General features: G+C 48.9%; 1 protein-coding gene across 1 annotated transcript in view; it reads right to left on the reverse strand.

The window, feature by feature from the left end:
- Window positions 1-3783, reverse strand: part of LOC103164567 (collagen alpha-3(VI) chain) — a 77476-nt gene extending 73693 nt beyond the window's left edge. Inside the window, exon 1 of the mRNA XM_035441118.1 lies at window positions 3606-3783. The gene's annotated coding sequence lies outside the window, so the exon portion shown is untranslated. The remainder of the gene's footprint in view (window positions 1-3605) is intronic.
- Window positions 3784-6000: the final 2217 nt, after the last annotated feature.

Here is a 6000-nt window from a genome sequence, read left to right on the forward strand (position 1 = left end):
TTACTTAAAAGTGGGCAATGTGTTGTTTGGAAGCATACATTTCATTTCAGTATGCTCATAGACAAGCAAGGAAGAAAAAGGAATTTTAAACGTATGCCCATCAGAGACTGTACTGAAGCCGCTGTAGGCCAATCCTAGCTGCCACCCACACCTGGGGTGTGAATTGGCTGACTCCCCACAAGCCCTGAAACCCCACCCTGGAAGGACTGGGAACTTCCATTTTCCTGACACTTGGGGATACACCACCCTCTAGTGAAAAGAAATGAGAATGCACCCCAGAAGCAGCTATGGGTTCACTCAGAGTTTCCTTCCCAAAACAGACCTGTGACACTGGGGTTACAATTTTGAAAGCTAACATAATTAATTCCTAAAGAGTGTCTCTTTAAAACATCAGGACCTGGCAGGTGTTTCCCTGGAACAAGACACTCACTCTAGATGGCAATGGTTTTTATTGAGAGTTATCTCTTGGAGATTTAAAACCCTAGTGAGTACAGAGGAGCTCTATCTAGAAGTGGGAGAACAGAGAGAAACGTCCTCATCCACTTTAACATCATGTTTTAGAAGCTAAGGCAAGCCTGGAGAGCAAGGCTCAGCAGTTAAGAGGACCTGGGTTCAGTTCCCAGAGTCCATGGAAGGTTGCTCACAACTGCCAGCAACCTCAGCTCCAGAGGGATCCAACCCCTCTGGCCACTGCAGGCACCTGCACTTGGGCCCATACCCACATACTGGCACACACGTGCACATGATTAGAAATAATAAAAAAATAAATCTTAAAATATGAAGCATCTTGTGGTTTTGGTTTGCTAAAGCTAAGCTACTCACAGGACTTTTAAATGTCAGGTCACACCTCGAGTCATCGACTATTTATGGATCAGTTGTGTGTTTTTACTGCCCGTCTGCCACAGCCAGGACACCATGTGCAGTCCCTGCCTGTAGGTCAGTGTAAAAAAGTCTTCTTGGTACACAGTGTCACATTTAGCCCTGGACATCACCTGTTATCCTTCCCCAAAAGACACCCAATCTGCAGCTTCCTCCACAAAGAAGTGGCAGGGATTTCACTTTTTTTTTTCTTCTAATGTAGTTAGCGAGCCTTCTAAAACATCTCGTGCAGCAGAACTGGCAGCTCACTAATGAATTTTAAATCCTAAATGTGGAATTTCACATAAAAAGCAGGGGTGACATAGAAAGATGCTCTGTTTTAGCCACACTTTCTCCAAGTCACCAAATGTCTGGAAAGAGCAAGGAAGCAAGGGAGCCCTGGGTGGTAAATGCTTCTGCCCACTTCCAAGGAGGGAGGTGGTCTCAGGAGGAGACTGTGTCCTTAATTAAAGCATTGGGGTCTGCAGGTTCCACTCCAAAACTAAGTCAGAGATCACAGCCTCAAGAGCTAGTTGGATAGAGGAATAGCTCCCACTTTATGGTTAGTGACAGATTACAGTGTACAGTGTAGGGCTCACAAAATACACTTCCAATGTTGCTGCAGGATAAAGCCAAGTGCAGACAGACAGCTGTTAATCAGAACCATGCTTATCTTGTCTCGGACACTTCATGAAGGTCCCGGGCTTGAGGGGCTCCACCAGAATGGGGTGTGGACACACTTCCAATGTAAAATACACTCTTCGGCCAAGGACACCTCAGCCACCCCCTGGGAAGGTACTGTGGCCACACCCTCTAATTCCCAGACTGGAAAAATCCAGGAGAGCCACTCTGTGCCACCCATCCTGTCCATCTTCCCCGCCCAGTGTCTGCTGAATGAATGGCTTTTCACTGCTGGAAGTGAAGGCTGGAGAAGAATTCCCTTTGTGGCAATGGGAAGCTTTTGCCTGATCAAAGACTCCCAGACATGGGACCACAATTCCCAATGTTAAATTTCTCTAGAGGAAATTCTACACCCCCATCCCCTCACCCTCAGCAGAACCCCACACCAGAATGGAGCAAAATTCAGGCTATCACTGCAATCACTCCATGCCCTCTAGATGGCCTGGGTGTAAGACAGACCCACACTAGAATAGCAATCACAGTGTCAAGCCCTCCTCCCTGAGGTGGGCCTCAATTCTTTCCCCATGAGTTGTGTATCCTTATGAAGATGAAGCCAACTGTCCTACTCCTTTGAACAGAATGTAACAGGGGGTCAGTCTCCTCTGAGAGGATAAATCTGTCAGCCTATCCCACATGTAAGCACAAATTCATCTAGGGTCCCCTATTACCAGAGGCCCCTTGAGCCCCATGGCTCCAGCAACGGAAAAGCGTGCTGCTGGAAGCCCAGCCTCTCAGGTGGGCACTGGCAAGTAGTTCCGCATCAAAGAGCCTCTCCTTCCTCACCTAGAAAGCCGAGGAATGGCTGCACTGGAAGCTTCCAGCCCAAAATCACCCAGAGACGAAGGCAAAAGTCTCAGTAATGGCAGCTACACAACCAGCTGGTTCTACATTATTTTGTTAAGAGCAATATAATTTTTATTTTATGGCTTTTCCAAATTTCAGCTCCTTTCAGTGTTTGGAACTGTGTCCCCTGAGAAGCTGGGAACTATCTTCAGGTTCCATGAGTACCCTTGAAGCTCTCAGACCCTAGGGCTTTGGGGAGGGAGAGAAATGGCCACCTTTGGAGTATGAGGCACCCCTTCATGCACATAACAGCTTTTTCCTGAGGGCCAGACCAGCCCCTAAGTTTGTGTGGTCTTTTGTGAAATCCATATCTCTTTAGCCACTGTCTAGTACTCCAATGAAACCGTCCCGATGACCCCACCCTGGCATTGATCCTATAGTAGCTTGAAATAGGTCCCCAAACAGGCTGGCAACTATCCATGAACACTTTCTATCCTCAGTGAAAGAGGACCAGAGCCCCACCCAGTATCCTCATGGCAGGGAATAGCCCTTGGGCCTCCCAACTTGGCACAGGCCTCCCATCTGGATAACCCAGGCCAGCCCAGCCCTGAGCTTTGCCTTATCCACTGGGAAAGTTGCCCTCACATCACATTTCTCCTCCTTTAGGTCTGAAATCCCCTTAAGCACCCCCAAAGAACAGCTCCTGCAACAGTGACTTCAGATTCCTGAAAAGATGTAGCCCTGATGGTCACAGCTGAGTAGCTCCGGCCCAGCCCTGAGCCTGGGCACAAGTATCTCTCCAAACTCAGAAGACAGTAGTTTGCACGACCAGCCTCCCCACAGCAGAATCACTTATGAGTATATGCATACCCATGACCGTTGGAGAAGCCAGAGGGATCCCAGGGAGATCCCAGGGGCCCTACGCTCCCAACAGATGCTTCTACAAACAAAGCTGATTCCAGCTGGCCCGGGGTAGAAGAGATGGCTTTCCACAAACCAGCAGGCAGAAAGCAGCCCAGTTGGGGTGCTCAGGGTGCAAGCAGGAACACACCAGATGTTCCCAGCAGACCTAGACACAACTGGGCAACCAGTGACCCAGGTTAAAGAAGCCCAGTGACCACAAAGGAAAGAAGCAGGGGTGCACTCTTCTAGAAACCTAAAGCATGTACAGAAAACTGACTGACAGGGTGACCATAAGAGCCACTAACTTTCACCTCTGGTTGAAGTATTTCCTTCATGCCACAGGAGGGAAAAAAAACAAAAAACAAAAAAATCACACTTACCCTGAGCAAACCTGAAGACGCGCGTCTCTGGGCTTCCAGACTCAATCACGCTTCACCAGGATGCATATTTTTCTCTCGTACTGAATCTCGTTTTCTCCCTGAGACCCTTCCGCACAAGGAAAGGAGGCTCCAGAGGACGCGTCTCCTCTTGCAATCCTTGCTGGAGGCTGGAGCCTGGAGAACTGAGCGGCCTTTGGTGAAAGACTGAATTCCAAACTGGACAGGGTCCAGGGGTACAGTCAGGGCTTCCTCCTGCTCCTCCTCTCCCCCTCCCTCCTCCCCTGCCTTCTCCTCCTCCTCCTTCCTCCAGACCCCTCTTCTCCCCTCCCTGCTGTAGGACGGACCCAAACTGTAAATGAAAACCAGACCCTGGGCTCTGTTGCTTCTGGCCTGCCCTGCAAGCTGATGTCACCTTTGAGTGCCGTCTTTGCCCTACAAGTGTTTAGCTGGACTCCTGCAAACTCTAACTCTGAAAAGAGGAGGAGGAGACGAAAGGAAGAGATGGACCATGAGCAAGAAGGAATTGTAACTCTCAGTCACTGGTTGCTGAAGTAAAATAACATGTGGTAAAGATGAGAACCTAAAGGGCTGGGAAGGCAGGTTAGTTCAGTGGTCCTCAACCTTCCTCTTGCTGTGGTGACCCCAAACACATCATGGTTTCACTGCCGCTTTATAACTGTAACTTTGTTACTGTTGTGAATCGCAATGTAAATACCATACAGCAGATCTGATATGCGACCCCCAAAGGGTTCACGACCCTCAGGTTGAGAACCACTGCTTGATGCCTGAGTCTGAGGACCAGGGTGCTGCCCCTAAAACATGTATTAAGAAGAAAAGATGCCAGTGTGGTGGCCCATGCTTGTCATCCCATCACTGGGGAAGCAGAGACAGGCAGACCCGAGTCTCACTGACCAGCAAATCTAGCCAAATCAGCAAGTTCCAAGCCACAGAGACCCTGACTCAAATGATTAAAAAATAAATAAATAAATAGAAGCTAGAGGGGCTGGAGACACGGCTCAGTGGCTAAGAGCACTGGCTGCTCCTGCAGAGGACCCAGGTTCAGTTCCCCGCACCCACATGGCAGCTCACAACCATGCAGTTCCGGGGGATCTGACACCCCCTTTTGCCTCCATTGGCACCAGGCACGCACGTGGTATACAAACATAAATGCAGGTAAAACACTCATACACATAAAGGAAAGATAAATTTAAACCCACTTCAGTAGCTTTTTTTAAAAAAATACATAATAAATTGACCAGTTCTACCCATCACCTTGTGGGCCTGGCCTCTGGCAGGAAAAAGAATGCGTTTTGGAATTTTTCTGTGGGTATCCATGGTTTCCCACCACCATCTGAAAGGAAAACAGGAAATGCAATCTCCCCCCTCCACCCTCACCACACCCTCTCGTTTCTTCTCGAAGTTTCTGAGACCTCTGTTAATAATCTCTCTTTTCAAATATCAAACCCAGTAATTAGCGTCGTCTCCTTGGCTTGCCGCTAACCAGAGCGCTGATGCCAGAGCAAGGGGCAAGAGAGGGAGAGCTCTATACATAATGATTCTGATTGTGAGGCTTGGCTTCCTTCTCCAACTCACACTGGGATGGGGGTGGTGGGACGGGGGTGGTTCGCTGGCCAGAGCCTTTGGAAAGCTCTCCAGTCAGAACATGAGTTTCTACAGGGTGTTGTGCCCTTCAAAGAGCTTCAAAGTACACCTCTAAACGTCTCTCTCTCTCTCTCTCTCTCTCTCTCTCTCTCTCTCTCTCTCTCTCTCTCGCAAATTTCAAGGACTTCCCTCACATGAAGTCCTTTCAAATAATACACACTGGGAGGAGGGGTGCCCATGTGCACTTAGATGCCAGGGAAGAACACTGGTCACTCGCTCTCTGCTTTATTCCCTTGAGAAAGGTCTCTCACTGAACCTGACACTTGGCTGTCAGCCAAGCCCCAGCAATCTTGTCTCTCCCCACTGTGCTGGGCTGAGGCTACAGTGGGGAGAGGGGGACACACTTGGCCACACCTAGCTTCTTAACTGGGTCCTGGGTATTCGAACTTAGGCCCTCGTGTTTGCTTGCATAGCAAGTGCTCTCACCCACTCTGCACTCTCTCCAGACCCCATGATAGTTTGGGTTAGCTGAAATTATGCTCCTGTTTCACGGGTGAGTAGAGCCATATTCCAACAGGACAGGTGACATTGTTATGATGCCCACTGAGTTAGTAGCAGAGCCTAGGTCACAGGCGTGTGAAAAGTTAGAAATCACAAAACATCGGGAGATACCTGAAGAGTATATTTTACTAGAAGAACCCATCAAAGCCATGTGCAGAAAAAGGAAATCATTAACTCCTTCCATGTGTTACCTCCTACAAGAAGAGGGGAGAAGGGGCAGCACCCCAGAAAG

The sequence above is a fragment of the Cricetulus griseus genome, chromosome 2 (genome assembly GCF_003668045.3).
Source record: "Cricetulus griseus strain 17A/GY chromosome 2, alternate assembly CriGri-PICRH-1.0, whole genome shotgun sequence".
Classification (NCBI taxonomy): domain Eukaryota; kingdom Metazoa; phylum Chordata; class Mammalia; order Rodentia; family Cricetidae; genus Cricetulus; species Cricetulus griseus.